The following is a 14,344-nucleotide window of genomic DNA, read 5'->3' on the forward strand; positions in this document are numbered from 1 at the left end:
GATAATTCGATAAAACCATGGGATCACTATCCCGAAACTAGATATAAGATAGATTGATAAAACCATGAGATTATCATCCCGTATAAGAGTTAGTTTCAAAACCATAGGAATACCATCCCGAAAGAGATATAGACACAAGATCATGGGATTATCATCCCGAACAAGATATAGACATAAAACCATGGGATTATCATCCCGAACAAGATATAGACACAAGTCCATGGGATTATCATCCCGAACAAGATATAGATTCTAAACAAAATCATAGTTGTGAATAAGTTTATATTAATACGTATTGTGAGTCGGGTAACCATACTGATACGACAACGAGACCTCCTTGACGTTAGTCAGACGTCGGACGATATACAGAATTTGTCACCCCAGGCGTGCCCGCCTAACTGTAGCTAGCAGTTAAGGTGTGGGATTGTCAGTCCCGAATAGATCTATTCACAAATTCCTCGCTCTCCTTCCAGGAGACTCTGGTTACACTTCCGGAGAGGATTTACTTGATCATCCATAAAGGGTAGTGACTATCTCACAAGCTAGTATTAAGCTATTCATAGGATTCTCATATGATACCAAATATACAAAGATTTTAAGACATGATATAGTGAAAAATAGATAGAGTGAAAAATAGATACATACAATGAAACTATCTGGAAAAACATTCAAATGATATGGAGATAAACTGAATCAGACATAGTTTATCTAATAACTTAATACAGATATCAGTACATGATATAAAGAGAAACATAGAACCCCAAATTATTCCCATAATAATTTGATTAGTTTGATTATTTTCTTAACTAAAATCCATTTAGTTGTAGTCGATAAATCATTCCTTATGCTCAACATAATACATAAGGAGTAAAAGAGTTTATAAGTTTGCCAGATATTATTTGAAACACATAAATGTTATGATTTGAAATCAGTTATGGTTTACTTGTATTCCCCCCTGAAAACAGTTAAAAACAGTGAAAAACGCGTAGGGGTATGAACTCACCGGATGAGAAATGTGTCGATTTGGACGCTAAGAGTTGATTCGGGGCTTGTAAATACACGAGGCTCCTAATTATAATGTAAATATACATATTTATATCTAATTAGTACGTAGTTTATTTATATGCTAGGGACACTTGCTTCAAGTCGCGAAAACACTCCGATACAAGTGTTTGGAAGGACCCGGGTGGCGTTTAAGGACGTGAAATGACCCTAGGGACTTGGGACTTGAGTTTACTCCCCATGAGTAAACTAATATAAGAGTTTTTGGTCTAAAACACCCATTCCCCATGAGTTTACGGCCGTAAACTCATGGTGGGTGTGGGTTAAGGTGCTAAATGACTTCTAACACTTAAGGGAATGTTTCTAGGTTTGGTTCTAAATGCTTGGAATGGATTTAAATCACCAAAATGATTAACTTATGGGAGTTTACGGCCTAGCATAGGCTCCTGGCCGTAAACTCCTTAATCCTCATGAAAATGGTGTTAAATGGTGCTAGAACAAATCACATGTGATTAATAGAATTATTTCAAGGCCTAACATGAGTTTTATGGGACATTGGAGGGGTTTTATGGAGTTTACGGCCCATGAGACTCCCCTCATGGCCGTAAACACTTCTATAGAGTGCTACAAGGTGTTTTAAGGCTTAAAACTTCCATAGAAGGGCTTCTAAAATTCATCTAAAGGCTTTAGGGGTGTTTAGTTAGCATTCTAACACCATGAATCATGGAGTTTACGGCCCAAGAACAAGCCTTGGCCGTAAACTCTTAGAAATCCCACAAATGATGTGTTTAAGGCCCTTAAACTATTTTTGGTTGGTCCTTTGATTTATTCCAAGGCTTTTGGTGGTGTTGGATGGCTTTCTACACCTTAGAATTGAATTTATGCCTTGTTTAGGGTAGTTTACGGCCCAAGCACATACCTTGGCCGTAAACTCATATAAGTCCCTCAAAAGTCATGTTTCAAGTGTCCAAATGCTAAAACCAATGTCCTATAATTCATATCTAAGCCATAGTAGTGATTTGGAAGGGTTTAAGGGCATGAAAAACCCCATTCACATGAGTTTACGGCCCAAGCTTATGCCTTGGCCGTAAACCCCTTCAAATGACTCAAAATCAAAGTTTTAAATGTTCTAAGTCCATATCTTGAACTCCCTTAGCCATATCTAAAGTCCAAATGAGTTTAGGAAGGAGTTTAAGGGCTTAAAATCCTTCAAAATGGTGTTTACGGCCTAGGCAGCCTCCTGGGCTGTAAACTCACATATGATGTCCTATTTAATGATTAAATGTCAAATTTGGAAGCCAAATATGCTATAGATTAAGGCTAGGAAGGTACCTTAGAGATTTGAGGCCTTAAAATTGAGTTTTGGACCCTTAAACTTTGGATTTAGGAGAGAGGTTAGAGAGAGAGTAGAGAGAGAAGGAAAAAGCTTCAAATGAGAGTTTAAACACATTTATATAGTTCCTAAAACTTGGACACGGTGGAATTCTACCCGATACCGGCCTTAAACGAAGCTTTAGGTCGCACCCGATTGAGTTTCCGTCACCCGACGAGGATATTTCTAAAATTTATGAAATAAATGTTTTGGGCTAAATTCATGAGTTCTTAAATGATTTGGACCTTCATTGAATTATAATAAACATATAATTTTAGTTAACTAAACCCAAAAAACTATATCGGGACATTTCGATCTCCGACGAGTTATACGGGTAGAATGGGTTTTCTGTGATGAACAACTTCGGGTTGTTACATCTGTTCACAAAGGAAGGACCATAAAGATACATAGTATGCATGTTTATAACATGGAATGACTAATGTCTAATTCAAGTATTTATTTGATTACTTGAAACATTATACAATGAATAAAGTCTAATTAATATGGTGATTAAATAATAAGTTTTTTATTTATATTCAATAGTTTTTAGACCATAATTAATTCGGTTATTATTGTGTTTCACTTCACTTGTTTTTACTTCCCGAATAATTGGATTATTCAAAACATCCACAGTCGATCGTACTTTTGGAAGTAAGTAGCGAATAAAGACTGTCATGAATTGAATTGTAGATTGTCTATGGAGATTAGACATAACAATGGTTTTGCTGTAATGTTCATGATTACTTGGCAATAGGGATTTTAAGTATTGGATAAACCCACGCACAGAGAATTACTGCAAGGTTTTTATCACGAGTAATTTTGAGACGATAATATTTTATATATTCTTAGAACGGAGATATATGAGTTGTTGTTTACAAGTCGGTTGTGCATTGATAATACGTAAACACATTAGTAATTTGATGTTATAAAACGTATTGTTGTGCGTGATTTCATGAGTGAATAGTGCAAGTATATAAGTCGAAGTTTATCCGTTCCTTTTTCCCTAATAGGAAAAGCGATATTTGTGGACAAAATTGAAGATAATAGTGCAAGTATATAACGTCTAAAGAGCTTATCCAAGCCTGGAGTGAATTGATATATTCAATTGGTAGTATGATTTATGTATTCATAAATCATAAATTGAGAAACAAAATCGAAGATAATGAGATTGATTATAATCCGTGTCTCATGTCAATACGATATCTTATAGAACGGAAGAATATTTTATCCCTTATCTAAGGACACATAAATGACTGGGTTAGAGTTCGACATCGGCTTTAAGAGCTACAATTTGCTAGTCAATTTTTGAAGTTATACTGGCTACTATAGTTATTAGACTTATCCAAGTGAGGACTATTGGATTAGGTGTCTAAGCCCATAACTATAATTGATATATACTTAAATTGATAGTAGCACAACCATTTTGAGTTGCCCTCAAAACTAGCAACTCGACAGATTGACTTTTGAAGAGAGGTTGAATATATTATTTGATTAATAAATTGAGATAATTGATTTATTAATGTATTACGAAAATAATATATTAATTAGAAATCATATTATTTAATTAATATTTAATCAAACATTAAATATAATTAATTTTTGGGTTAATTGAATTAATTAAAATTGCAGGGGTGTTTGGCAATTTATTGACAGTTGAGAAAATGGGCTCTAGAACCTCGTTGGACGAAAACTTCTAGGAAGGCCCTAGAATTTTCGTCCAAGGGCTCTTGGATGGGAGTTTGTGGGCTGCTTGGTCCCCAAGCTAAGGGAATTAAGGGTTTCTCCTAAAACCCTAGCTTTGGCTATAAGGTATTTCACCTATTTAAAGTGCCTTACCCCTTCTCATTTTTGGTCACTTGATTCCTTTTAGGAATAGCTGAAATTATTAGCTCTCCTTATCCTCTATCCTCTCTCATCCTCTTTCTTAGTTTGGGTGTGAACCATTAGAGGCGTGACACTTGTGACGCTTGCTCTCAAGAAGACTAGGATTTCATTATTATTGCTATATAACAATCAAAGTTATGTTTTTCTAACCCTAGATCTAAATTTGGAAAATAACATAGATTTCCTAGGGTTTCCCAATTGATGTTCAACTGTTGTATGTTCAATTAGAGAAAACATAGACTGGGAAAATTAGTGTTGCATGCACACATAGGTTATTGTTTGTTATTCTCAAAACCCATCACACACAACTCGAATCAATGAAATGAAGGCGATGGGACCAGCTTCACAGGGCGTAGCCAATAGTACACCCATCGTACTCCATATCTTCCCATTTCTATCAACTTGTGTCTTAAACCCTTAAAACAATCACTCCCATACATAGATCTGGCCATTCTAAGATGTCTAAACCACAAAGTTATCAACTTTAAGCCTTTGCATGGCTAGAAAAGTCAGAAAGCAACATTCATAAACTCCTTACACATTCTATGCTATTTTGTTCAAGCATAAACCAAAAGAAGTGCTCATGCTACCATTTCTATGAATCCACAAGTCCCATAATACATGAAAGGGTAGCTACAAACCCCTAGAATATCCCAAACTCATAAAGGTCCAATCTTTGGGAAGAAACTCCTAAAACTTCAAAGATGGAGATCTAACGAAAGACTTGTGAAGGTACAAACTTTATACCTGAAAATGATGCACAATGAGGGAAGTTTTCTTGATCTACAAGCTTGCTAATGCCTGCTTTTTCTTCTCTAGCTTCCTTCTTAAACTAAATGCAACAAAAGCACCCAAATGAACTTACAAGGCTAACACAAACACTCAAACTCGGGATTAGGGTTTAGGGATGCTTTGGAGGCTGATAAGGGTGACCAAAAGAGGACTTAATGTTTTTTATATAGGGAGCAACTAAGAAATTAGGGTTTTGGAGTGTGGGATAGTACACCCGACATACACATGTACGCCCAACATACTACTTGGCCACCCGCGATCCTTACATTGCATGGGTACGCTACGCGTATCCTTATGTACACCCAACATATGACTAAAATTGCGAAACTTTTCTTCCAAGGGACCAAAAGTGCCATTTCTGATAAAGATGCAATGAATATTAAAATAACCTAAAAATCGGGATGTTACAATTCTCCCCCACTAGAATTAGATTTCACTTTCGAAGTCATCCTCAGGAAACAACTCTGGATGTGGCTTACGCATCTCGAACTCAGGTTCCTATGTCCACTCTGAACCTTTCTGTTGCTGCCATTGAACTTTGACCAAGTTCACAACCTTGTTCCCCAAGCTTTTCATTTCCTGAGCTGAAATAGCTATGGGCTTCACCATATAATTTTGATGATCGTCGACCTGCATGTCCTGCAAAGGGACTATAGATGTCTATTCAACTATACACTTCCTCAGCTGGGAAACATGGAAGGTATCGTGGATCTGACTCAGCTCCTTCGGTAGCTCCAAATCGTAGCCCAGCTTGGCACACATGCCAAAACTCAAAAAGGACCATTAAACCTTAGGCCTAGCTTGCCCTGCTTCAAGAAGCGATAACACCCTTCCAGGGCGATACCTTCAAGAGCACTAAATCCCCCAACCGAAACTGTGTAGAAACAACAAGCGACCATCTTCAGCTATAAGGAACCGCAGTACTCTGCTTTTGTTTGTACCGCAGAGAAGCTTCTACCATATACCTTTTGTGAGTGTTGATGTATCCCAGAGTTGAGTTGATGAACTGCAGAGATGGTTTATTCATGAAGATATTTAGTTTATTTTACTGACATTGCTTGTTTACATTGAAATATCCAGTGAACCATTCACAGTCACTATAGTCAGTAGTTTAATGTTATTTTGATCTTCAATGTAACTTTAGGGACTCTATAAATAGAGCATTGCTCTTCATGTATTTTTACCACTAACCACTACTTCCATAACTCTTACTGAAATACAAGATCGTTCATCTCTATCTCTATTATCTTAACAGGTATATCGAATCCCTCTTCACTTTAGTTGATCACATTTACTAACTTGTGTTTGCATGCAAACCTTGTTATGAATCAACTTGGTGTCTACTTGATATAACTTGTTGCTATTTATTTCATTTATATTTCCGTAATCTAACTCTTCGAACATATTATTGTTGAGCTAACAAGATCCTTCGAGATTAACTTATTATTCTGCATCATATTATCTTGTGACTAACGTTCGTTCAAGTTTTTCTCTCAATAATTGGTATCAGAGCCATAGTGGTTGCTGTTTAAACAAAACTCTAATTTTAGAAAGCATTCTATACCACTGAAGCTCAATCTTAAAAAAACAAAAAAACAAAAAAACAAGGAAATATGGTACAAGCTTATTCATTGAACTGTAACATCCCAAAGTTACAGGCCAAAAATTTCATTTTTAAATACGTCATTATAAAACCATCAGTGTGATAAAACATATGTAATACCATGTCATGTCAGAACCGAGTAGGAATAATCAAACGTTTTATCATAAAACAATATCAGAGTGTAATCCCAAAGATCTCATGTGCGGAAAACCATAGTGTGATGCGCTGCGATCAAGCCGGCTCCTTTCCTTTAAACATGAAGTACCTGAAACCAAAACTGAAAACTGTAAGCATGAAGCTTAGTGAGTTCCCCCATCATACCACATACCATAAAATCATATAATGAACAGCTAGGGGATACGGGCCTCGCCCACACTCATGGAGGTACGGGCCTCGCCCACACTCCGCTAGCTAGGAGATACGGGCCTCGCCCACACTCCATTATCTCTGAAATACGGGCCTCGCCCACACTCAGCTACTAAACAATAACATACAAGTATATACAATCATGTACTAAACAGCTAGGAGATACGGGCCTCGCCCACACTCATGGAGGTAGGGGCCTTTCCCACACTCAGGTACTATCACAAATATCACAACGCAAACATACTATCAGACATACCTGGGGTGTCCGAACTACCCTTCGGTCCTAACAACCGAACTTGGGGACTATTCCCCCCTACTACCACTATCACATATAACATATCATGCCAACGTATAAACATATCATGACATGCTGTCAGACATATCTGGGGTGTCTGACCTACCCTTCGGTCCTAACAACCGAACTCTACTACTATCACATATAACATATCAAGTCAGCATATAACACATCAGGTAGTAGCAAACCTAGATGGTAACACAAAGACAATCATCTAACATACAACTCCTACTGGTGGGCCGACATTGTGGTCGTAGACGCACCGCTACTGGAAGGTAACTCACCTCACACTGCTGAAGTCCCGACAACGCAATCCCACACTTGCTGAAGTCCCGCAGGCTCGACCCCAGCTGCTGGCTGACAGATTCCTGAACTGTCAACACCAAAATAACACCCAATTAATAATTGGGTCCCAATATATAACCATAAGTACATTATTTGGGTAATTACTACATTACCCCTAGCTTGGCTTATTCAAGCCCAAGGCCCAATCCATAAGCCCAAAGTCAATTAGGAATCAAAGCCCAACACATGGCCCAATTTTCCAAATTGGGCGTAGGCCTATACATGGTCTCATTCTAAGGCCCAACACATATAATCATTAAGGCCCAACTATATCCCATCTGCCCAATTTTCCAAATTGGGCCCAAGCCCCTTACATGGGCCTTACCGTAGGCCCATTAAATTACTCTAGACCATTTGCTTGATCTTGGATAGTCCATTTAATAACCCAATCGTCAAAGCCCAATAGAAAGGCCCAACAATAAACCCAAGAAAAATTAGGGTTGCACATAAAATGATGATTAGGGTTAAGTTTCCTACTTAACCCATTAAGGACTTAATCCATTAAGGACTTAACCCATTAAGTCCAATATTGCTTAGATTAATCTTTGCTAATGACTATTATTTAATATCTCAAGTTATTAAATAATTCTCGTGTGTGACACGATTAATTCTTAAAGTTAGGTTTTCATTGGCATTAGGGTGTTCAAATCCAAATATTATCCCATTTATCAATTTGTTGGCCTTTTATGACAATTAGGGCTTTATTGGGCCTAATAAGCCCACTAAAATCTTATTAAGCCATATGGGTTTTATTGGGTCCATTAGAGTCCATCAAGCTTCATTGGGCCCATTAGAGCTCCTTTGAGCCCATTAGGGTTTTTAGCACCCCAAACGAATCTATCACAAGAGGCAAAGCACACCGCCACCCGACACGGCGGCCGGTGGCGGCAGCCACCACCTAACGGTGGTGGTTTGATTTTTCCGATCATTATTCCAGTTTTTTTTTACAATTACAATGAACTCACGAAATAACACACACACTATACTAAAATAAACATACACAAACACACACCGACGACACATGGCGGCAGCCACCACCTCACGGTGGTGGCTGTGGTGGCTTTTCTCATAAACTCCGGCCAAATAATGAGCAAACGACTTCAGAAACACCCTCATCTACGGATCCAATCCCACATCCACCACCTCACGATGACTTATGGTGAGAAAACACGGTTTCAGGGCTACAACCACCATGGTCAGCCGCCATGGTGGGTTTTTCTCTCGATCTCCGGCTAGGCTAACACGCACACACAAAACATGAACAACAACAACATCCCAAAATACATGGAATGAACGCACCCCCCCATCTGCCGGCGTGCGACGTTCGGAGGTCGGCAACAGAAAAGAATAGTTGCTAGGGCGGCGGAGGCGCGATATAGTGGGCAGCGGTGGAAGTTTGCGATGGCAGCGGCGGATCGATGGTGTTGCTATGATGGCGAAATATCGGTGACAGATGCAGTTTCTATGGTGGCGACAACTGGATGCGATGGGAGGCACAAGGGGAGTGCGGCGCCGGAGAGGGAAGTGTGAAGATGGCAGCTGAGGTTCTACTTTAGGGATAGGGTACGCATGGAGGAATAAGGTGATGGGTTTAATATCCGTATCCCATCAAAACTTGCATCCAAATAACGCCTTTGTTCCCTCCTTCCCGTTTTCTTTTCATGATTAGGCTACAATTTACCATTTAAACCCTGCCCCTTGATATACTTTGCAAAATAAGTCCGGATTTTACTAAACAGCCGCTAACTTCTAAAATCTTTATATATTTAGCCTTTCTATCGCATTTCCTTTTAAATTAAATCCAAATAATTACCACGGAGCCCCTGTCTTCATGAATATTTATAAAATGAGTCCCAAACTCACACTTTTAACCCCAGACTTCTAAAATTATGATAATTAGCCCTTCGAGACCATCCTTTGATATATAATTATTTATTTTAGGGCTACTAATCGTTCATTAATTAATTTATTTAACTCAATAAATAAACGGGTGCTACAACTCTCCCCCACTTAAATTAGATTTCGTCCTCGAAATCACTCCTTGCTATTCCTGATATGCCAAACCACTCTAGTAGTAGGGTCACCAACCTGGGCACACCCTAGCCATCCCATGGTAGCCATGACCAATCCTCATAAAGCCCTAAAATCCGCAGGTGAACGAATTCCTCACAGCAAGATCACATGCATTCTGTCTGAAATCTGTTGTCTCGAGATGGTCTGAATCCCTAACAGACCACTCCTACTAAATCTTTATCGTTGAATCTAGTCTGTTTATCCCACAACTGACTACTCAACTTCTGATAACACGTGGTTCCCACTATAAAACAGGCTCACATACCCAATTATCCTCGCAGACCACTAATATTTGGCCAGGGCTCGGATACTCTCGCTGTGAGTGACTTGTAACTCCTCAGATCATCTAGCTATTCCGTCCATACTCGCAACCTGAAACACAATTGCTAACACTACCCATTGCTAAAACTGCTTAAACACTGAACTGCCGGAAGTAGTATGCTACTAGATAGCTGCTTCCCATAATCTATTGAGACTTTCATGGTCTTAATTTATCCGTTAATCATCTGAATTTGCCGGGTTCCAGCCCGGTTGCGGAGCCAAAGGACTCCCACTTAGTCGCCTCTCACGACTCCTGAACGAAATACTTCCCTGGAACTAGTTGCCACTAGTTATCATGCCACAATGGCTCAAACAACTTTCGGATCTAACCGATCGGTTCCGTGCATTGAATCCTGACGTCACCCAATCCAAAACTACAAGTGATTGCTACCTAACCAATGGTAGTCTTCATCACCAACGACCTTGAGCGGTCCATTGCTTCCCTGATCTCATATTTGTAGTGACGTCCCTACCATCTCATTACTGGCTTAACCAGATCTAATCCATTAGGGTAAGTCCGAAATCCAATCCGTGGATTTCCATATCCTCACTGCTGCACCTAAACTGGTGGGTACTATTATTCCTTTCGCGTTCTAACAACACGCTCATGCCATCTACCAACCTAGTGAATGCTACGGCTACACCCGCAGACTTACAACACTCTATCACTATCTAGGTACTAGTGAATGCTACGGCTACACCCGCAGACTTACAACACTCTAACACTATCTGATCGCTAATGAATGCTACGGCTACCCCCGTAGTCGTACAACACTTCCCAAACCGGGTCGAACACGCACTCGACCTAACCCTCAACTGAACTCGAGTCCTAATCGAAACTCTAACCTGGTTCCCGAAACCTACTATCATGTGACCCCACTGTATCAATACCGCACCCATGCCCGTGATCAAAGCGTCGCGGTAAACCATGAAATCATCTACACCCTCTGGCAGGGTGAGAATCGGTGCCTCGCACGACCGATGTCTAAGAGTCTCGAGGCTGCCTGCTGCTCAGACCCCCAACAAAAGGTCACCGACTTCTTGGTTAGTCGGGTCAAAGGAACCACAATCTCGAAGAAGCCCCGCATAAACCTTCGGTAATAAACCACTATACCCAGGGAATTCTGAATCTCAGATGGAGACCTCAGAATATCCCACTGCATCACGACCTCTATCTTGGCCGAATCAACTAGAATACCTTTCTGGTTGACAAGGTGACCAAGATATTGCACCTTGTGCAACCCAAACTCACAGTTGGAGAACTTTATAAAAGATCTCTCCCCCACTTAGATTCAACTAAGTCTTCACGGCACGCAAGAATTGAAGGATTTCCAACCCTTCTCGCTTCCTAGTATCCCACTGATGACAACATGTGCCTGCGAATGCTTACGTTTAATTGTCGATTAAACCTTGAGATCTCCTATCCTCAGAAGTCTCGATGAGTACTCTTGAGATCTGATCCAGTCTGACTCCTCAATCCATTTAACATGCTATCAATTGAAGACGTTAATCTTCACTCTAGCTGACGAATCCTCGCTCCCACTGCCAATCTTGCAGTACCACTGAACTCCAATCGAACACAACCCATGCGAAAACACAATTCTCTTGAACATCCAGTGACCAACCACTTATGCATCTAACATCCGTGACTGACACTACCCTCTTCCTGTCATCAGTTCCATCCTAGCAACAGTAGTGCCTTGAACTCCAAAGTTCATCCATAAATAATTTCTGACCATACCTGAACAATGATAGAACCTCTAAACACTGACTTCATGAAAGAACAATTGCTCAAACCCTGATCGAGTATCCTCTAAATAATACTCCTGCATAGATCCCGACAAGGATCCGAAATGATAACGGTATGCGCGGAACCCACTCCGCAAGATGCGTCCCTCCTTGGGTTCATCAAGGACCTTTCGGCATGCAGGATGGCATATTTGATCCTTGGTAACCCAAACACTAGCAGAAAAACCTACCCGAGGTCTGACTTATCCAAACTCGCTCACAATTCCAAAGCGGTATGTATTCCAAACATCCACCTAATATCATAGAAGATGTCATACCCGCAACATCTAGGAAATATTGGTCACCTTCTGCAGACATGACCAACCCTGCCACACCTGTAGCAGCCTAAACCCTTGGAGTGACAAACTCCCTCGTGTACTTTCTCGTATGCACTGTATTGACTCAGGCCCAACCAACCTTTCACTCGATGATCAGAAATCATGGGTCTCCTCCCGAGACCCCTACTATACGCACCTGGCACACACCTTTCCTTCCAGGGTGCTCCCAAATCGATCCCGCATCTGCAACTCTTTAGAAATCCTATCCTTCAGGGTTTGACACCTTGTCACACTCACTAGCTTGCTTGCCAATCGCTAAGCTGAAACAACTAGAACATCCTCTGTCCCCAAACTGGGTCACAAACTCTTCCCTGAAGCTTCTTAGATTCTCCAAGACTCTCACTGATTCGAGTATGGATCCTGTGCTTTTAGTAGTACGGGCCCAATACTACCTTCCACACCTATCCATGCTTTCCTCAGCAATCCTCCCGGATCCTCCAAGTCACTTCCTCAACTGGTACACCCAAGTCCAGCTGAGCCTCACTACTAACTCACTGAAATATATCCTAGGCTTCCCTAGTGTTACACCCCAAAACCGATAACGGCGGATTACGTTTCGGGGTGGATGACGTAGTGAACAGTATCATCACAATTGCATAATAGTAGAAACAAGAAACATACAACCATAGAATTACATAGTGAGTTTAATTACAAGCGTGTTCTGTAATATTTAACAATCACCCAAAAGTAAATCAAAAATAAGAGATGGGTCTTGTGTGCTCCATCTTCTCCAAAAACACTGCGTCTGTACCTGTTTATCTTTGACCTGAAGATACGAGTTATTTTGAAAACGATTATCAGCATAAAGCTGGTGAGTTCATAAGAGTTTAGTGTGAGTTTGTTCATAAGTAGTAGAAACTTAGAAAATCCCATATTTTCCAGGCAAAACATTGTAAATGACAATCTGTGAAAAGTATGCATTCTTTATTCCTTTGGAAACAGTTTATTTTATAAATACATTGGCAATCTCCAAATAACAAGTGTGATGGAATAGGTTGAGCCTGTAAATCAGTGATAGAGGTGCAAACTTCCTTTAGTGATAGATATTTACTTAGTTCGGGATGCAGTTTAGCATTTAGTGTAGTAATTTAGAGTAGTTGTAGGGTATTCCTTGTATATTACCAATAGTGAGGATAATAGAGGATCCCATGACCTTCCCGGTCATGCATAGTATAGTGAAGTAGTGGCATCCCTGGGCCTGTACGGCGCGGACTGAGATTAACAGTCGGGATGTAATAGCGTCTGCCCCGTATAGATCTATACATGTAGAGTCGTCTCCTGCTGGAACACTCCAGGCGTAGTGATTAGCGAATAGAGTATCTCGTAGCGAGTTAGTGTATTATTGTTTGTTTAGTGTTTTCTCTATTGTTATAGTGTAGTAATCTTTTAGTATGATCATAGTGTATTCTCTTACTAGTGTATCATCTAGTAATAGTGAGTATTATAGTGTGGTTAGTAATAACTTTAGCGAGTAGTAGCGGTAGCGACCCTAACCATACCTATTATGGTTATCATAGTGGGGATGTTTCCTAGCACGTTAGTGACTTTAGCATTAAGTGAAAGCGGTAATATTCGTATCCCATATTGATATACAGATTATATAAGTAAGAAATCAACGACAGTCGGACGGATAACTACTACCCTAAGCCCACAATCAAACAAGAACAGGAAATAAGGCGAGATATCGGTCCTAAGTCCTCCAAGTCTTATTTATATAAATATATCAGAGTGGTTACATTTTATAAGTAAATTGATTTAATAAAAGTATTTTTCCAAAAGAACATTTATTATCTGACTCACTGTTTAAAAATAGTTTGAAAAGGGTGAAACCCGTTTGTAAGGCATAGGGACAAATCACATGTGATTTGAACTAAGAGTAGTGAATCACATGTGATTAATCCTTGTACTCGAAAATCGTTCTGTAAAACTTTACATAAAAATTTATAAGCAACTTGTATCTCCCCCCTAAAACATTTAAAACATCTGAAAGGTTCATTAAAGGGGTATGAACTCACCTGAAATCGCGGAAATCGGGTGAATCGGGTAATAGTGTCGATTGAGCGTTTGGTACCAAATAACCACTTGAGCACCTTTTAGGACCCTAATGTCATATGAAATATGTATTTTACAAGAAGTTATTCATCTTATGCTTTACATCAAAGAAT

The sequence above is a fragment of the Lactuca sativa genome, chromosome 8 (assembly GCF_002870075.4).
Source record: "Lactuca sativa cultivar Salinas chromosome 8, Lsat_Salinas_v11, whole genome shotgun sequence".
NCBI lineage: Eukaryota > Viridiplantae > Streptophyta > Magnoliopsida > Asterales > Asteraceae > Lactuca > Lactuca sativa.